Here is a 20,308-nt window from a genome sequence, read left to right as displayed (position 1 = left end):
CTGGTTACTTAACCTCTCTGGGCCTCGCGTCCTGGTCTGCACAAGCTGATAACACCCTTGCCCACAGGAGGCATCCGTAGCTTTAGGCAGCTACCGCCATGGTGGGGAGGCCTGGCTGGGACAGGCCCCAGGCTTTGGAGTCAGGGGGTGCAGGATGAGGTGCAGGAGCCGGAGGACCAGCCTTTGAGCACAGGCTGAAGTCATCTGAGGTTGGAAGCCCGGTGGCATTCCCAGGTCACCACCACCTCGCCGGAGAATCAGCCAGAGAGCCTCGGTGCTCCCCAGGACCCAGGCTCCCCCATCCGAACAGTGGCTGTTGGACCGGAGGCCTGAGCCGACTGTGGCCAACCCCAGGCTGGCCCGGCTGGCAAGGCAAGGATGGCGCCCACCTGGGGTTGCTTGAGGAGGCAGAGACGCAGCACACAGGGCGGGAGGTGGATCGGGTGGGAGGGAAGGGACTGGGTCGGGCTGGGACCTCCGGGGACCTCCGGCCCCCAGGCTGATCATCCGTGAAGGCTTAGCGAGTCCTCGTGGGCCAGGCCCAGGTGCTGGGGACTGAGGGTATTCAGCGCAGCGAGGAAAGGGCCTCAGCGCCTCCCTCGGAGGCTGGGTATGCAGGACTGGCTGCAGCCCCCCAACCAGCTCAGGGCTCGGATTTGCTCATTTGCATTAAGTCCAAGCAGCCTTCAAGGTCCCCAGGAAGCAGAGGGCGCTCTGAGAAGCCCCGGCCGGCCCCGGCCCCGGGGGCCAGGCTGCTGGAGGCACCAACGCCTGATAATCAAGGCCACACCTCCGTAGCTTCCTCTGGCAGCTCTTCAGCCCAAAGACCCTCCATGGCTCCCCAGGGCCTGGAACTGGCTTCTAGTCTTGGGGTGTCTGTCATTCATGAAGGGTCCCAGAAGCCTTGACTTGAGTGCCAAACATGGGGCGTATATACGTTTGTCTGGGGAGAGTTCCAGAGTTTCATCACATTCACATAAAAAGCCGGCACCCCGAGGGCGGAAGCCCAGGCTCTGGGCCGGCCTTCAGGGCTCTGCCCAACGTGGCCCCGGCCAAAACTCCAGGCCTCAGCATCTGCCCCTTCTTGCTCACCCGCACCGCGCCCCACCCGGACAGGCCCAAAGTCCAGCCTGAACAATCCCCTTGCAGACGTTCACGATGAGGCAGCCTTTCTCATCTCTCCTCCTGGAAGCTTTCCTGGACTCGGCTCTCTCCCAGGCCCTCAACATCCCCATGGCCCCTCCTTTGCCATCTTTCTCACCACCGTCCTGTCCTCCCCACGCTATAGCTTTCACGGGGCTGACTCTTGCCTGGACTGTTGCAGTAGCCTCTTGCCCATTGCCCTGCTCCCCCTCACTAGCACTGGCCCGGGCCAGGCCTGTTGTGACGCTCTCCTCTCCAGGTCTGTTACCTCCCTCCAGGTGAGCTGGATGAAGGGGCCAGGGGTGGGGGGGAGGGGGAGACAGAGGGGAAGGGAGAGGAGGAGGGTTAGAAACAAGAGACATGTGGGACAGGGGAGTGGGATCTTGCATAACAGAGAGAGGGGAGCAGAGTCAGAACAAAGGAGGGGCAAAAGCAGAGAGAGGCGGGAAGAAACAAGAGAGGGGGGCGTCAGGGAGACAAGACAGAGAGACAGACGCAAGGAATGAGACAGAGAGAGAAACAGAGACAAAGAGACAGAGCCATGCAAGCAAGGCAGGCAGAGACAGGGACAGAGACACGGAGGCCACAAGACAGAGGGGGCCAGAGCAAGAGGCAAGGTACCAAGGGCAGAGGGGAGTGGGGCTGCGAGAGCCCTCGGCCTGCGCTAGACATGGCTTTCCAGTGCCTTCCATCCCTGGAGCCGCGGCCTCCTCCCCTCCTCTGATCAATTGAGCCTCCCACCAGACCTAAAGGAACAGGGCCTGGTACTGGATCCTGCTGCCTGGAGGCTCCCCGCCCTCCCCACACCGGAGGTTCCGGCCTGGCTCCCTGACTCGATGTGAAAAGCTCCAGGAACCCCCATCATGGCCCCCTCGTCCCCCCAGGAGATGATGTCAGGCTGGGCTGGGTTTGGGCGGGATGACGGGGTAGGGGGGCGGTCACAGAATTTTAGAATTAGGGGCCTCCAGGTTCAGAAAGTCCAGCTGGGGGATCCCTGGGTGGCGCAGCGGTTTAGCGCCTGCCTTTGGCCCAGGGCGCGATCCTGGAGACCCGGGATCGAATCCCACGTCGGGCTCCCGGTGTATGGAGCCTGCTTCTCCCTCTGCCTGTGTCTCTGCCTCTCTCTCTCTCACTGTGTGCCTATCATAAATAAATAAAACAAAAAAATTTAAAAAAAAAAAAAAAAAAAAAGAAAGTCCAGCTGGCTGCCAGACAAGCTGTGTGATAGCAGCCTGGCCCTTACCCTCTCTGGGCCTCTGGGGATGTCAGAGGGCAGATTCCGTGTCGTCTGGGGTGCACACCGACCGGGGCTGTATTACCCCCCTCCTCGCCCTCCACCCGCCCGCTGCCAACACGCTCCCAACCCCAGTCCCATGGAGGCTGATCTTGTTTCCCTGTATCTATGACCCACTGCTCTGGAAGGCAGGAGAAGAAAGAATGTGGGCGAAGGTCTGGCCGCTTGGCCGGGGAGCACGTGGCCCAAGACCCGTCTGGCAGCCTCACCTCTACGTCGGCGTCCACCTCTGCATCTGGGATGGGGCTTAGGCTGCCTGTCCCTAGAAGGAGCCCCGGTAACTGTTCTTTGCCCAGGAGGGCGGCCTGGTTGCTGCAGAGCCAGCGGCCCCCCAGGAGACCCGGCTGGAAGAGCGGCACACAGAGCGCTGACAAGGCCAGCGACCGGCCCTCAGCTCTCAGCTACGGCCCCGCTCCCCATCGTGCAGCCTGTTCTCCCCACTGACACTCAGGGAAACTGAGTCTCAGGGCCAGTACACGGTGGGGGACCAGGACTCAACCCCAAGCAGCCTGACCTGAGAGCCCTCTCATCCCCGGGAGTGACAGTGTCGTGGGGCCCCGCCCCCTCCTCCCCGCCACCCCTGCAGGCCTCACCCCAGTGCTGGGAGCCAAGAGGCAGAGCCCAGCGGTCCCCACCGGCCGGGCCGAGCACCCAGTGCGGGAGAGAGGAGCCCGCCCGGCAGGCGGAGCACTGGCCCGTTAAGGAGCTCTTCCTGGGTGCGGGGCCCTCGCGGGGTGGGCGGGGGCAGTCGGGGCCCCACATTCCCAGGGCCTGAATCCACACCCCTCGGCCCATCAACTGCGTGACCTGCGGCAAGTCACCTCTCTGTGCCTCAGTGTCCTCGTCGGTAATAGCTCCCCAGAGCAGTGAGGACAAAGTGCACGGATCCTTGGAGAGGTCTCAGAGCTGCACCGGGCACGAGCTGGAGCTTGGACGGGCCAGCCACCGTCGTCTGCCTCACCATCACCACCAGCTTCCTCTCCTTCTTCTTCGTCAGCCTCCGGTTGAACTCTCCCTCTCATCTGGGACTTGGTACGATCATCCCCACTTTATGGACGAGGACGCTGAGGCTCAGGGAGGTGTGCTGACCTGCAGTAAACGAGGGGAAGGCCAAGCTCGGATGTGAAGGCAAGGCTGGGGACGCGGGGCCGTGTGCTTCACCGCCTCGGCCGTGTCACGGAGGAAACGCTTCCTTCCTTTACTTGACTGTTTATCGAGCGTCTCCTACGTGCCCGGTCCCAGGCCGGGCGCTGGACCCCTGGTGCGGACCCCGGGGAGCAGCCGGACCTGGGGCTCCTCCCACATCCCCCGGCTGCAGCGGCAAAGGGAAGAAAGCTTCGATTGGGCCCCGGAAGGGTGGGTGGCTGCGCAGGCCTGGGGCGTACCCGGCTCCAGAGGCAGGTGCCCGGGAACGCGCTGCCACCCTGCTCTACTTGCCCTAATGAGAAAGTGTCCTTGTCGAGGTCTTAGCGGAGCCAGCGAAAGGACATCTGGGAGGAAGGGGTGGGCCGCGGGTCACAGAAAGAGAGCTGACCCGGGGCCCAGGAAGTAGAGGCCTTGGCTGAGATCTGCTTGGGCCCGTGGGGGTCCCCGGGCCAGCGGGGCCAGAACGGGAAGCACAGGGACCCGTCCTCGATCCCCCATGAGGTGGGAGTTCCATGATAAGGGTGGTCGAGTCCTCCATCACGGGCCATCTCGGCCCCAGTTCACCTTCCTTCTGGAACCTTCTGAGGCTGGGTCCAGGGCCCGGATTCCCACAGCCCCTTGAGCCCTAGTGATGCCTCATTACTCAGACCCAAATGGCCTGTGTCTGGCTGCCCCACACCCACCTCTGGGCTTTGGCACTTCTGTGTCCTCTCCTGGGGACTCTCTGCCCTGCGTTTACCTCCTCGGGGGGCCTTCCCGGACCGGCCTACCTAACCTGGGCTTGACATGTGGCAGCAGGTTCGCTGGTCCTCCTCCTAGCAGGAGGCAGTGTGCCTCTGTCCCCCTTCCCATTGAATTTGGGCGGGTTTGCCACTGTGTTGACCACAGGGGTCGGGGGGACGTGGCCCCGTGGGGCTTCTGAGGCTGCTTGTAAGGGGCTGCCCCGCGGAGCCGCCACCGTTTCTGGTCGTGAGTCCTGCCCCACTGGGGAGAGTCCAGGCACTCGGAGGCCGCCGTGCTGGGAGGGAGCCCACTCTGCACGGAGAGGGAGACGGAGAGGGGCGGCGTGTGGGTGCTCAGGTCGGCTGTCCTGGCTGAGCCCATTTCCCGTTGCCTCAGCCGTCAGGCCGGGGGGGTTCCTATTGCTGCTGTAACACCTGACCCCAGATTCACAGGGCTGAGTTCAAGATGCTTGGCTGGCCTTTCTGGGGTCCTGGTGGCTGGGGGGACAGACCATTTCCTTGAGCTTCTTCCATCTTCAAAGCCAGCAGAGAAGCATCTTGTAATGTCTCCCTATGACCCCTGCTCCCTTTGTCACAACTATTTCCCTTGACTCCCTTGCTTCCCTTGTTCCCTTATGAGGACCCGTGATGCCATCGGCCCCATCTTGATCGTCCAAGATACTCTCCTCCCTTCAAAATCCTTAATTTAATGAGACCTGTAAATCCTTTCCACCAGGCAAGGTGGTATATCTACAGGTTCTGGGGACCAGGATGAGGGCATCTGTGTGGGGGACACATTCCTTTGTCTACCACCTGCAAATGGAGATACCTCTAGATGGTTCTAGCTGTCAGCTGTTGGAGTCTTTTTTTTTTATTAGACTTTATTTATTTATTCATGAGAGACAAAGAGAGAAGCAGAGACACAGGCAGAGGGAGAAGCAGGGTCATGCAGGGAGCCCGATGCCGGACTGGATCCCAGGACCCCGGGATCACGTCCTGAGCCAAAGGCAGATGCTCAGCCACTGAGCCATGCAGGGGCACCTGTTTGAGTCTTCTAAGCCCAGAGTCATTCGAGTCTGAGCTGAGCCCCCAGACCTCACGGAGCTGAGACAAGCCCTCCCCGCTGCGCTCTGCCCAAATTCCTAACCCGCAGGACCCCCGGGCAGAGAAGGGGCGGTCGTGCGGCATCACCAAGCTTGTAGCTGTTTCGCACGCAGCAATGGGTCGCCTCAACGAGCCCCATCCTCCTCATCACAGTCAAACCACTTCACCTGCTGTTTTCCTCCACGGTACTTTACGAAACCCTAGTATACATTTAGGGGTTTCCTTGTTTGTTTTCTGTCTCTTCCAACTGGAAAAGAAGGTCAGGAGAATCGAGGCTTGTTGCTGTATCCCCGACACCCAGCCACGCCCCCCGGATACGTATTCAATGAGGAAGTTCATGTCTCCCCATCACACCGTAAGCTCCTGGAGGTTAGACACAGGTCTGTATGACAATCCCTGGGTCCCCAGGGACCCCAGCAGGGCCCCCACACGGAGCTGGGGCTCAGGACATGTTGAACGAGTGACTCTCTTCTGAGAAACGAGAAGTCAGAGGGGGCTTGGAAGGCAAGCCTGCATTCATCTTTTTGGGGGTCACACACTCAAACACCCGTAGGAACCAGCGGGGGACATACATACACACTGGTCTGGTTCAACGGCGAGGCTGTTGGGCGCGGCCAGGTGCCCTGCCACTCCAGGCATTTTCTTTTTTTAAGATTTTATTTATTGATTCATTAGAGACAGAGAGAGAGAGAGAGAGAGAGAGAGGCAGAGACACAGGCAGAGGGAGAAGCAGGCTCCATGCAAGGAGCCCGACGCGGGACTCGATCCCGGGTCTCCAAGGATCACGCCTCAGGCCGAAGAGAGATGCTCAACCGCTGAGCCAGCCAGGGGGCCCTCCAGGCATTTTTTTAATTTAAAAAGCAGACGCCTTTGGACAACCAATCAAAAGATGCCTCCCCTTGTTATTCGCTTCCCCATCCTGGTCCTCCGTCCACACTCTGCCTTCTCTTGTCCTGCCCTTTGCCCCGGGAAGCTGACCTCTACAGGCTGGACCGCTCTGCCTTGGCTCCCTTGCCCCCTAACATCTGAATGGGTTTGGTCTGTGGGGGGCGCCCAGCGATGGGAGGGCAGGAGGGGAGAGAAGGGGGGGGCGTTTGCTCCCTTTGGGCCCTGCCCCGCTGTAGCTGTGGCCCGGTTGCCTTCCTAAGGCCGAGGCTCCCTTGACTCATTCCCTCCCCCAGGCCCCCTCCAGGCTGGGACAGCGGAGGCTTCTTTCTCCCTGTCTCCGGCTCCAGCAACTTCTCCAGCCCAGGGCTGCTTCCCCCAAACCCTGCCCACCCTTCTGGACATGGCTTTGCCTTGAACATTTCCACTGAGGAGTTGGGTTCCAATCTTCTTTATTATTACCAGTAGTAGCAGTATCATTAATTATAAGCTACTGGGTTTTTTTTTTTTTTTTTGCCTGGGACCCTCAATGCTCTCTCAGTTGACCCCCTTAGCGTGTGTGGCCTCCTGCCAGGATCCTGCGTGTGATGACATCTGTGGAGCTCATCTGGCCTTGGATTCAGACCCAGTCCCCTAACCAGGCCAAGAAGTCTCCCCACGAGCCTCTGCCAAGGAGTCCTTGATTTCTCCTCGAGCCACCCCTTCCCGCCTCCCCTGGGCCCTCTGCCCCAGGACTGGTTCTTTACCACCTGCTGTTTTACCCTTTCGCTCTTTGAACCTGGACCACCTCCTTTATGGCCCCAGGGGCTGAAGTCTCCCTGAGGAGTCCCCACCCCCATCCCCGCCCAACCTGCCACGAGGTCACCTGGACCACAGGGGTGTTACTCAGTCTCCCCACCCCAACATCCCACCCAGCCCTACACTGGTTTGTCCACATCTGTTGACTGGGCGGGCATTGGGGACCAAGAGGGGGTTGGGACCGGGATTTTCCTGCAACGGTAATGAGTCACGTTACCATTAACGGGCTTAATGAGCTTCGGAAATAACTTTCTCTGACACTTGGCTTTGCTCATGGTGCTCAGAGAGTTCCCTACACCCCGATCTTCTCCATGGAGCGCCCCAAGATCAGGGACAAGGTTGCCAGGACCTCACCGCCATCCGTGCCAAGGCTGCCATGGCCCAGCCCCGGTGGGAGGGGACAGCCCTAGCTCCGGTGCCTTGTCTGGGTGCCCAAGAGTCTCTGTTCCTCTCTGCAACGATTTTTCTTCTCTTGCAAAATGAGTTCGTCCAGGTTGGGCGATTAAAACAGGGGAACAAGCCCAGGTCTCGCAGATACAGGTCTGTATCTGGGCCTTCTTTCCCATAGCACTTTGTCACAGCGGTAAGTTTCCGTTCGCCCGCTCCCCGCTGGACCACGGCTCCGTCAAGGTCGAAGGCGTCGTTTCCTCTGGGTGTGGTGCACAATCTGACCATAGTAGGTGCTCAGAAAATGTGAGTGAGAGGAATGACTGCCTGGTTGGATTTTCAAATATTGTCCTCAGCTCAGTCCCGCGGATCACCTGGGGACTCCGTGCCGCACCCTCCTCCCGCCCCAAGCCCAAAATAAGACATTTAAGAGCTTCCCTGAAAAAAAATTTGTTTTAATTCTTTTTTCCTCGTGGCCCTCCTGACTGCCAGGCCCCCTTAAATGCCCCAGGAATATTCCTCAGAGGCTGCCCTGGTAAAACAGCCCAGAACTCTGAGGAGTTGCACTGGGTTGCCTTTTTTCCTGCTGCCTCCTAATATTAACCTGGCGCTGGGCCCCCAGCCCCCACGCAGTGATGGGAGGCCCTGGATGGAGCCAGCAAACAGATCCATCTGGAAATAGAAAAATAATCCCAACACTAGCGGTTTTGTCTGGCCGCCCCAGTGGGGTGTGGAGCAGGCCCATGAAAGGGGCTTTGAGGGCCGGTGGGTGAGGGCTGCGGCAGGGGGAGCCTCTGCACCCAGCACCAGCTGGGTACCTGTGCCCGGGCCCCCCAGGGCAAAGGCCAGGTCCGCAGGGAGCAGGACCTGCGTCCCAGCTGACTCCGGGAGCTGCCAGGACTCTGCGGTGCTCCCGCCTGAACTTGAAGCCCTGTGACCTTGAGTGAGTCGTGCAGCCTGGCTAGGCCACATGGCCCCGTATTTAAAATCGGGGTAAATAAGACCGACGCCCGGGAATGGCTCCCGAGGCCCGAGCATGTGGCCGGCAAAGCACTGCGCCAACCCCTGGGGTGACCTCGGGGAGCCTGCGGGCCTCTGTCTCCCTGCCTGCGCAATGGGGAGCAACCCAGAGCCCTCCAGCCCTGGGGCCCGGCGAGGTGACCCAGCAGCCGTCGGCCAGCCCCAAGGATGGCAGGAGACGCCTGCCTGCTGCAGGGAGCCCACCTCGCCCGCCCTCGGTTCCCCGGGGCAGGGGACACGGCTGCGGCTTCCTAGGGGAGCCCGTGGGCGTCCTCGGGCCTCTGCGGCCCCCTGTTGCCCTAATTCGGGGAGGCTGGGCCTTGGCAGGAGGAGCCTCGAGGGCCCGAGCTGGGGCAGAAGGACGCCTGGGCCTGCGCTCCTGGTCCCCATGTGCGGTGTGCGTCTGGGCAGATTGGGTCCGGCCTTGCCGATGTCTCCCGTGTCCGCACTTCATTCCTTCATTCGTTCATCCAGCGCACACACTGTCACCTCTACTCCAGGCCCTGTCCTCGACATCAGAAATACCAATAAATGTCAAAGCATTCATGATCCATGGGGACAGGAGGTTGGAGAGGAGCACGGGGGGGGGGGGGTGGCGGGGGAGCAAGTTGGGGTAAGGGAGGCGACAGTGCAGGTTTGGACGGCTTGGATTTGTGGTGTCCCTGGGACAGCTGGGAGGACCTCCAGTGAGCTGGATAGCCGGGCAGGAAGTCGGGGGGAGCCAGCCGGGCCGGAGCCAGGGGGACCCGCCTGTCCTGTCTCCCCCACTTCCCCAAATCCCTCTGTGGGGGCGACGTGTTGGTGACAGCGATGACTGAGGGTCCTGGTGTAACAAAAAGCATTTATCAAGGGCTCAGGCCAGCAGGCCCGATATGCAAATAGCAGGTGATTTGCATAGCACCTTTCCTTTACTTCTCAGAACAAACCTCAGGAGGAAGTCTGATGATTCCTGACTTCAGAAAGAGCTGAGGCTGAGAGGTGAGCGTCTTTGGCCAGGGTCCCTGGAAACAAAGCCTGAGAGAGAGAGAGATTCAGACGCTGTGGTTTCCCGAGAAAGCCTGGCGGGGAGGGGGGCCGTGAGGGCAGCGGGAGGGGAGGGCCCGTGCAGAGGGAGCCCCAGCGGCCCTGGGACCCCCCTGTCAGACCCTGGCCTCCAGGCAGGCCACAGGCTCGCGTTACCCTGGGTGGGCGCAGGTGGAGGGGAGCCCCACGCGCTGAGGTGAGCGGGGCGTGCTGGGTCTGCAGCCTCTGGGGGCTTCTGGGGGTCCTGGAGGGCCCCGTGAGTGTGACGGGCCCTCCTGGCTACAGACTCAGTCCCCGTGTCTTCCGGCTGGTCTCCTGGCCCGTCCTTGGTGTGTGTGACTCTGTATGTGTGGGACTGGGTGTGGGTGGCTGTGGGTGTGTGTGTGTGTGACCGTGTGGGGCTGTGGCCATGTGTGTGACTGTGTGAGTGTGTGTGCTTGTGTGTGCGCGTACCCATGACCGTGCGTGTGTGCGTGTATGACCATGGGTGACCATGTGCCTGGGGCCACGTGGGTACCTGTGCACATGTACCCGTGACCACATGCGTGTGCGTGTGTGACCTTGTGTGACCGTGTGCCTGGGGCCAAGTGTGTAACTGTGCACACGTGTGCACGCATACCCATGGCCATGTGCGTGTGTGTGATCATGTGCCTGGGGCCACGTGTGTACCTGTGTGCGTGTGTGCGCGTGTACCCGTGACGGCGTGCGTGTGTGCACGCACCTGTGTGCACCCATGACTGTCGTCCTGCCTCTCCTTGGGCCGCATCTCTCCCTTCCCCCCCGTCTCTCCTGCGTCTCGGTGTCTCTGCGCCCTGTCTTGCTCCCCCCTGGGCTCTCTCTCTCCCTTCCCTTTCCGGCCAATCTCTGTCCCGGGGCCGCCTGTCTTGCTCGTTGTCTATCTTTGTCCATCCTCTCTTTCCTTCCGCAGGACTCTGGCTCCTCTGCCCCTCCTCTCCCTTCTGCTGTCCTTTCTGTCCCCGAATCTCTCGAATTCTGCCTCTCCTTGTCCACCTCCATCTCTCGGTCTCTCTCCTTTCCTTTCCTGGTAGTGACCCTAGGAGCGCTCCCCGGGGCCCGCTGCCGGTGGGGGGCAGGGTGCCTGGATGCTGGTCCCCTGGGCCTGGAGCATCCTCTCCTTAGCCGACCTCCGCGCTAGGCAGTGCGCGTTCTCTCCCAGAGCACCAGGCTTTGTGTGCACGGCTGCGTGCATGTGTGTGTGTGTGTGTGTGTGTGCGTGTGTCTGTGTGTAGAGAGCAGAGCAGTACTGCAAGGCCTCTGCCTCGGGGAAAAAGGAGCCAGGAGCTGCAGCCAGGGCTTTCCCTGGCCTTATTGACACATAATTGACACACAGCATTCTTTTTTTTTTTTTTTTGAAGATTTTATTTATTTATTCACGAGAGACCCAGAGGCAAGAGGGAGAGGCAGGCTCCTTGTGGGGACCCCGATGCGGGGCTCGATCCCAGGACCCTGGAATCATGCCCTGGGCCAAAGGCAGGCGCTCAACCACGGAGCCACCCAGGCCCGACACACGGCACTCTAGAAGTTGAAGGGATAGCGGGATCTGCTGTGTGAGTGATTGCGAAGTGATTAAGTCCAGTTAACGTATTTATCACCTCACACGGCTGCCGTTTGTGTGTGTGTGATGAGAACTTTTAAGATTTACACTTTCCAACGTTCAAAGATACAATAGGGAGCACCTGGGTGGCTCAGCAGTAGGGCGTCTGCCTTCAGCTCAGGTCGTGACCCCGGGGTCCCGGGATCGAGTCCCATGTCAGGCTCCCTGCATGGAGCCTGCTTCTCCCTCCACCTGTGTCTCTGCCTCTCTCAGTGTCTCTCATGAATAAATAAATAAAACCTTTAAGAAAACCCCCACAAAGATACAATAGAGCACCGTTAACTAGACTCACCCCGCTGTACGTGGTCTCCCCACAACTTACTCATCTTCATGCTCGAAGTTTGTACCTTTTGATCACCTTCACCCATTTCCATCGCCCTCGACCCCTCACGTCTGGCAGCCACCCGCCTGTTCTCTCTTTCTAGGAGTTCTGACTGTTGGATTCTCGTATAAATGAGATGATACGGTATTGTCTTTCCCGGACTGATTTCACTTAGCACGATGCCTCAAGATTCACTCACATGGTCACAAATGGCAGGATTTCCTTTTTCTCCCGATTGAGTGATATTCCGCTGTGTATACGGACAGGCATCCGCTTCTAATGGCTTGTGCCCCACACCATCCCCCGCCAACCTTGAGCTGCGATTCCAGACCAGGTTCCACTTAGGTAGCAGCCCTCGGCCAGCTGTAGTCAAGATGGCAGGAGAGGCTCAATGGAGACCAAGGTCAAGGATGCTTCCAGAGCTCCAATTGGAGATACGCACAAGCTACTCAGAATCCAGCCGTCCAGGAGGGGGAGACCAATGCTCATATTTTTAGATAGAGAGCCAAGGCATGGGTGGAGGGGTGGCGGACAGACTTCTTCAAGGTGTCCCAAGATCTAGGGCCAGAGGTCAGGGCTCCCCATCCCAAGCTGCACGGCTGCCAGATGCTTCCTCGTAAGGTGTAGCTGGTTTCTGTCCCAGGACCCAGGGAGCACTGAGCCAGTCAGTCCTCCCCAAGTACCCCTTTCCAAACCCTTCCCTCCCACCATGCCACACCCAGTTTTTACCTCCCACAGGGAACTTCCCCGCTGACCCCACAATTGTACCCAAGCTGTGCCCTGTCCCTTCAGAGTGTGACTCGTCGTCATCAGCAAAAAGCCAGCCAGCTGCTCCAACAGATCTTCCAAGACTCAGGCCAATCAATGTGTGGGAGACAATGAGCGAGTGAGGTACTAGTTTGTGCTATGGTCTGGGTGCTTCCTCCTTCATCCCCAGTTCAAGGAGACAGTCAGCCCTCCAGACACTCTGGTCGCTGGAGTTTTGGAGGACCTGAAAGCCGGGGCTGCTCCCTTTTAAGTCCTGCTTGTAAACTTAGAGAGGGGCCGAGGCTCTGGGTCCCAGAGCGGGAAGGAAGAGGCGAGCACCTCTGAAGGCAAGGAGGAGGCGACGACGGTTGGTATTAATGAGTCCTCAGGTGGCTGGGAAACAGATAAAGTCCCAAGACGCCTGCTCCAGGCTGTCTCTAAGGGAGGCTGGGCCCAACACATTGGTGTCTCAGCTTCACAGGTCCAAAGCATGACACCAAGATCATTGGCTGTAAGGGGACATCGGCACAGACAATGAGTACGTGAGTGGCCACAGATGAGAGCAGGGCAAGGAGACCTCTTGGAATGTGTTATTCTGCATAGGACCCCAGGACCTTTGCATAACCAGGAGTCTCAGTAATGACAAACACTGAATTTCCCCATCACAGTAACAGGTGGACTCAAAGTTGGACTTTAGTTTAGTCAAAGGAAGGCCCTATTTCTTTTTTTTTTTTTTAAGATTTTATTTCTTTTATTCATGAGAGACAGAGAGAGAAGCAGAGACACAGGCAGAGGGGGAAGCAGGCTCCCTGCAGGGGTCCCGATATGGGACTCGATCCCAGGACCTCGAGGTCACGACCTGAGCCAAAGGCAGATGCTTAACTGCTGAGCCACCCCGGTGTCCCAGGAAGGCCCTATTTCTTATGCCCTGAGCTGGGGACTGAGGTTTAGCCTTCACGCACATTAAATAAATGAGTGAGACAAAGAAAGAGGAGCGAAGGCCCTTCCCCTCCAGCGAGCCCGGGCTTTCCCGAGGCCTTCATGCTGACGGAGCATCCCCGACGGGTGTGATGCCCAGCGAAGGCAGGCCATATTTGGGGCGGGTAGGAACTTTGGCTCACCGGATATGTCCACCGGTGCTGGCTGGTAAATCGGGGTGAACCAAGTTAGCACTGGGTCCGGGGCCAAGTCCATTTTCTCCAGTTTCTCCGATTCTAAGTCCCTGGGGATCATATTGCCTGAGCAAACTCGTTTCTCCCGACCTCCGGGAGTGGGTGCCCACGGGGACCCTTGCCCGACCACACCTGGCGATGCAGACCGGGAGGGGCTGGGCGGGGCCGGGTGGGATTAGGTGGGGTCCAAGTGAGCATATGGTCAGGGAAAGGTCAGGAGGCAAGCTGGGTTCCAGGAGGAATGTCCCTCCACAGACGGGGGGGGGGGGGGACGGTCAGCTTGCCCTGCAGGGCTCCTCCACGTGCCATCGCTGCTGGGAATGAATGCCCCCTTGTGTGAGGTCCTTGTCTGTCCTGAAGTAGGTCACAGGAGTGAGGGATCACAGCAATCCCAGCCTCCGAAGCATAGAATCGTAGAAGCCGAAAGTCAGTGCCAGGTAGGATTCCAGGATTTTAGAGCCTCGAGCCCTGGCATCAGAAGGCACAAGAAGTCTGGCGCTTTGGGCACAACCTTTTATGGCTCCAGGGATCTAGAACCACAGAGTCACAGAACCTTGCACTTGGATGACCCTTAGACTCTCAGGGAATCTAATATACTCCCTGATACAGTGATCTTTTTTAGAAAGTTCCAGAAGGTAGCATTCTTCCTCGGATAGGCAAGGAGTTTGGGAGCGGGGAAGGAGGACCCAGGAGGTCCCTGTGTGGGATGATGTTAGGAGTCCGGGGCTGTGCTTTCTGACCCTGAATGCCTTTGTCAGGGGCCATCAGAATTCGAAAATCTACCCTCAGCCATTCTTTCTTCGGGGCGTGAAAGTCCTTTGACCTCCAACGATCTACTTTGCTGTAAACTACTCCCAGGTCAGTGGTGCTCGCAGGGCCTCCTCCATAAGAGCCCCGTGATGAGCAAGATCCACTCAAGGTCCAAATGTCAACCGTGGGCCTCTCTCTGCCCCAGCCCTGGGACCCTCTCCCCACCCTCCACGCCTTCCTGTGCCTTGACCACCCAGCTCCTGGCAGGCGCCCAGCTGGCTGGGAGAGGCGATTCCAGCAGCCCTGGGGCTGGCCATGGTGTACAGTGTGGCCTACTTCTAATCCCACCACCTCCTTGGGGCAGGCGGCGTGGGCAGCAGCCTGTAATTTGGGGGTGGGAGATGGGACACCCAGGTCAGCTTTGACCATGGGGTCCCTAGAGGAAGGGAGTGGTCCAGGGGCCTGGAGAATCAAAGCCTTCCTCTCAACTCCCTTGGTGACCATGAAGATAAATATATTTATGGACAATTTTCCTCACTCTGGGGACAGCCAGGCACAGAACAGGGCTGTTTTTTTCCTTGGCTATGGCTACGCTGTCAGGATGGAGGGAGCTGGGGCAAACACAGGTTGTTTACAAGGCCTACTGCAGCCCCAGAGAGACACGGCTACATACAGTTTCCCCTTTCTCAACGGGGACGTGAGCTTCTGGAAAGTTGCCCAGAGGAACAAGGGTGGGTTTCTGTCCTCTGTTGGCTTCGTTCTTGGTGGGGTTGGAGGGATTTTTTTTTTTCCCTGAGAGATGGGGCGAGTGTGTTAGGGTGAATAACATGTTTCCCATAATTTGCCTTTTGAAAACACAAGGAAATTTGCGTATGTGGCTGACACAGCCTGGGCAGAGAGCCTTCTGGAGAAGCCAGTCCTTCATTTCCCCACCGTGTCAGGCTGCTCGAACTCAATAAACACTTGTTGACTGAATGAATGGGTCATAGAAATGGCAAGCCCGAGCTGGAAGGAAGGCCCCGTGGACATCCTCCCCGCCAAACTGCTCAGGTTTCAAGGCAGGGAAACTGAGGCCTGTACTGGGGGGAAGGGACGGAGGCTGCACACAATTATAGATTTCATTGCTGCTGCTGCTGCTGCAGACAATAATGACAATAAATCATCTTTTCTGGGCATTGGGTGTTTTCCAATTTAACAAAATCTTTCTCACTGGCCAGACTTCCAGCAAGACCTTGGAGGAGGCAGGAAAGAGATGAGGATTCCCCGTTATCATGGACCAGGGAAGAGAAGCTCAAAGATGTTGAGCAACTTGCCGACTCATCCAGCAAGGGGTGTCGTGGGGCTTGGCAATAAATTCGGGCTGTTTTTCCGTCACTCAGCAGATACCTGTCATGTAGGATCCGCCACCCACTCAAAAGGAGGGACTTGCCTCTGCGGGAGTTTAAATCCCCAGCCCTACCATGCTCGGCGGCTGAAGTAGCTCACTGCACTGTGCCCATCCAGGCCTCACTTTTCCCCATCTGTGATTTGGGGCTTGCACTTCCCATGTACTATGCAGCCCCCCCCCCCAAACTGGTACAAGAATGGCATTAGAGAAGGGGTATGACCCTGCTTGGGAACTGTCAAGCAAGAGGGACGTCCTGACACTAGCTAGCATTAGGATGTGTCAGCGGATCCCTCCATCCATCCAAGGGAGACAGCTTTCTGATTCCAGCTCTCGAGATAAAAATAGCTTTAAGGGGAGGGGGGCAGCTCCCCAGGAGATCTGGGCAGGATAAAAATAACCCTCAAGAACAGCTGGCTCCTTTTCTCCACTTTGGTATTCACCCACAGTCTTCTGATCTCTTATTTGGTTTCCCAAGCCGACCTACCATCCCAGGCAAACAATCCTCCTTGTTCTAGGGCCAGGCGGTGGCAAATATATTCCAGGCTCTGGGAGTAGAGGCTTGGGAAGCAAGAAATATGGGTCCCATCCCAGCTCTGTTTACAACTCACTGTGTGGCTTCGGCAAGTCATTTCGAGTCCCCATTTCCCTCGATACAGTGCTGTCCAATAGAACTTTCCTTGAGGATGGAAATGTTCTATATCTACACTGTCCATTACAGTAGCCGCTATAGCTGCATGTGGCTGTGAACACTTGAGATTTGGCTCGTGTGACTGAGGAATTTCTTACGAATCTTTTATTTTATGGAATCTGAATTGATTGAATAGCCACACGTGGCCAGTGACTGTCATATTAGACAACACGGGCCTTTAAAAAGGAAGATGGGAAAGCACCTGCCCCCTTGACATGGGGTGAGAAGGATGGACAATGTATGTATGGAGCCTGATGAGAGACACTCCCCACTTGTTCAATTCCTCCCCCTCTCTGCCCCTAGAAATGTAGATATATGGGTCCTTGAGCTGAAGAATCCTCCTTTGGGAACACGCAGTTCCTCTTTGGAGACTGGTGGGAAGGAGGGATGCAGGGTGGGTAGGAAGCCATGGAGGCTTCTGTGATGGGCGGGCTGGAAGATCAGGGAACATGTCTGGAGGATAATGAAGCCAGGTCAGAAGAAGGAAAAACTGGCTACAACTGCCCATTCCTGCCCCCATCAGCCCCCTTTTTTCTTCCATAGGCACTAGTGCTCAAAAGTGGTTTATCTTAGAAACTCCCTTTCTGGGGCGCCTGGGTGGCTCAATGGTTGAGTGTCTGCTTTCGGCTCAGGTCGTGATCCCAGGGTCCTGGGATCGAGTCCTGCATCAGGCTCCTTGCGTGGAGCCTGCGTCTCCCTCTGCCTGTGTCTCTGCCTTTCTCTCTGTGTCCGTCATGAATAAATAAATAAAACCTTAAAAAAAAAAAACAGGAAAAGAAACTCCCTTTCTTTTGCCTAGATGTGGTTAAGATCATGGACTCTTAGAATCAGATGGTTCTAGGTTAAAACTTCAGTTCCATCACTTACCAATTGTGTCTCCTCGGGCAAGTTGCCAACCTCTCTGTTTCGCGTCTGTTAAGTGGGTAGACTAATGCCTGCCCCTGGGGGTTTGTGGGGAATCAATGCATTAATGTGTGCGAGGCCCTTTGCAGTGGGCCCAGCACATATAAAGTGCTTAAGAAATGGAAGGCTGTGGCCAATCTTACAGAAATAGAACCATTTAACTCCCATCTCCACCCCAGCTGGGGTCCAGGGAGATGGCTGAGAAGCCAACACAGGGGTTCTTCTAGAAGAAGAACTTTTCCGGTGGTCCTCAGGGTAAGGAAGAGGCTAGGCACATGAACAAGCCCTGGTGCCCTTTGGTGGGCAGAGAACCCACCAAATTGTAGAGCTGGAAGTCACCCTGAAGTATTGACTGCTTGGATCTCCTTTCTGGCGACCTGGCCAAGTGATAATCTTCTGGGGTGTGTCCAGAGGCAGAAACTCAGCTACGTCCTGGGGTAGGTGACCCAAACCAATATTAAGTCCCTCCTGGGATCGAAGACAGCTGCCTCTCTGTGACTTCCCACCCTTGGTCCCGGTAAGGTCTCTGCTTATCAGATTCAACCTCCTTCCCTCGCTGCCCCGTGCTGGGAGGCATCTGCAGATTGGTCCCTTTGAAAATGCCGCGTCCAGAGACTGGCTCGCCAGGCCAAGGGCAGGGTTAATCTTTATTGAGGTGGGAGGACTGAGACTTAAAAACTTAAAACCTGCCACTAGTTAAGAGCAGAAGGTGTCTTTCATCCACTTGTCTTACGTGGTAGGCAAAGGAAATGAGAGCTTGATCTATCCAACGATTCATCCAGTCTCTTGCTGGACGATAGTTACTGAGCACCTACTGTGTGCCAAGTTCTAGAAACACAGAAATGAATTCCTGTACCCAAAGCTCACAGTCTGGTAGAGACGACATTTATATCAACAGAAATTATAGCAGTGTGATATGGGTTCTCATGTCAGGGCTGGGACCAGGGTGAGGTGAGTGTGGTACTCATCTTGGGGACAAAAATTTTTTTTAAAGATTTTATTTAGTTATCAGAGAGAGAGAGAGAATAAGCAGAGAGAGGGAGAAGCAGACTCCCGATTGTGCAGGGAGCCCAATGTGGGGCTTGATCCCAGAACCCTGAGATCATGACCTGAGCTGAAGGCAGCCGTTTAACCGACCGAGCCACCCAGGTGCCCTGGGAACAAAATTAAATGCAGGGCCCAAAGAACTCAGTAATCAACATAAATAGTGATTTATTGCAATGCTTTTTAAAACTCAATGTCAGAAAGGCATGAACGGACAAAAGGTAAAACTCTTCAATGAAGACAGGAGCAATATTAGTGATTTTTCCCTTTGCCTCGGGCTCCAGCACAGCTTGCCATGGCACAGTACTCTGGGGGATGTGTGCGAGCTGCTGTGGGACAGAAAAGTGGGTGTCTCACCCAGCCAGTGGTGTGCTGGAATGGACTCATACCGGCTCGCACACTCCTTCCCAGCTTCGCACTCAGGATTGCATGGTGGTAGGTTGAAACTGGTCATGATGGGAATATTTACACCATGGTAACTGGCGGACGCTAGAAATCAGGGCTTTCCCACACTCTTTTGTTCAATATTTATCAACACGTCATTTATATCCAACCTGCACTGGGTGTAACCTTCAAGAAAGGTTTCCCAGAGGAGGCACCTTCTGCATTTTGCAGAATAAGAATCTAGAAAAGGTGAGAAAGGACATCCCTGCAAATAAGAAACTCAGTATGCAAAGCACCAGAGGAATGGGGGGAAGAAGTGTACTGTTTTAAGCGACTGCAAGGAGCTGAGAGTGGCTGGAATGTGTCATGTTGCAGAGGAAGGAAGCTTCAAGACGTTGGAGAAAGTCAAAGCAGCAAGTGATGTCCTGAGATTGAGCAAGATCCTGGTCTTTGCTCTGGGACAGGATTGCAGATTTATAGGAGGAGGGTGCTCCGTACTTTTGAGGTGTCCTGACTACCCAGACCAGGCAAGAGACAGCAGTGGTGAGCTGGTAAATGTGTCACAACAGCTCTAAGCGAAAAGAACTCTGATTTATAGCATTTGCCAAAGATTCCCACCACGGCCAGTTTCATTTATGTGGTGTCCCTGGATGCTGAGTTGAGGAGAGATGCTCAAAAGGACACCATCGTGTGGCACCTCCACCATCTACCTAAAACAGAAATAAATAACCTCAAGAGCACAGATAATAGTAAAATGTAGCTCGATAGCTAGAAAGAGATGTGTTTTGAGTATTTATTACTTTTGTTTTTATTTATTATCATTATTTTTAAAGATTTTATTTATTTATTCATGAGAGACACACAGAGACAGGCAGACACACAGGCAGAGGGAGATGCAGGCTCCCCACGGGGATCCCGATACAGAACTCGATCCCAGGACCCCAGGATCATGCCCTGAGCTGAAGGCAGACGCTCAGCTGCTGAGCCATCCAGGCGTCCCTTACTTTTGTTTTTAACAGAATTTATTCAATTATACGCTTATGCAACTTAATGCTTAATAATGGCTTAATGGGAGCACATGAAGTTTCCTGAAAATTGAGCCATCTGCTCTCACGAGCCAGTAGGAACAGGTATGAGACACTCCAGCAGCCACCAGGAGAGGAGATTTTGGTCCTGACTCACCCCACGTTGGTTGGGGATGGGGACCCAATCCCTGGGTCTCACCTTCCCAACCTGAGACACTGGACCAGCTTTATCGTGAGGTGCCCCTTGCCCTGATCCTCTGTGAGTAGGGACATGGATCCCAGCCTCTGGGTGACTTCCCAGAACGATGCAGCATTCGCTGGGACGAAAGCATCAAGAACAAACAAGATTCCTGGGAGAAGACAAGCCCGAGGCCAAGGTTCCACAGCCTCCTCACTTCAGGAGTGCTGTTTTATTATAAAGCCATTGGCACCTCAACTATCCAAGAATATAAAAAAATAATTATAGCAATAAATACAAGTTATATTTATTGTACTCTTCCCACGTGCCAGATGCTATACTAAGTGCTTTATGTACACAAGTTCATTCAATTCTCAGATCAGAAGCACAAGGTAGGTGTTGTACCGTCTTCAAAGATGAGGATGCTATTGGGATCACGATGCGAAAGATGGACAAAAGCCGGTACGAAGAGTTTACGTGGTTTACCCCCAGGTGTAACCCAGCTGGAGATTCGAACTGGAACTTGCTGTGTGCAAGGGCAGCAGGAGAGGAGCATGCTCGTGCAGCCCAG

General features: G+C 56.2%; 1 long non-coding RNA gene across 1 annotated transcript; it reads left to right on the top strand.

Annotated features, from left to right (window-relative positions):
• Window positions 1–1,193: 1,193 nt before the first annotated feature.
• Window positions 1,194–15,467, top strand: LOC129495146 (uncharacterized). Its single transcript, XR_008661463.1, has 3 exons — window positions 1,194–1,421; window positions 9,419–9,477; window positions 15,346–15,467. It is a non-coding gene; the product is annotated as an uncharacterized LOC129495146 (long non-coding RNA).
• The last annotated feature ends 4,841 nt before the right edge of the window (window positions 15,468–20,308 follow it).

This window comes from Nyctereutes procyonoides, unplaced genomic scaffold, assembly GCF_905146905.1.
Source record: "Nyctereutes procyonoides isolate TBG_1078 unplaced genomic scaffold, NYPRO_anot_genome, whole genome shotgun sequence".
NCBI lineage: Eukaryota > Metazoa > Chordata > Mammalia > Carnivora > Canidae > Nyctereutes > Nyctereutes procyonoides.
Note: the sequence above shows the minus strand (reverse complement) of the source record. Positions and strands in the feature narration are given on the sequence as shown.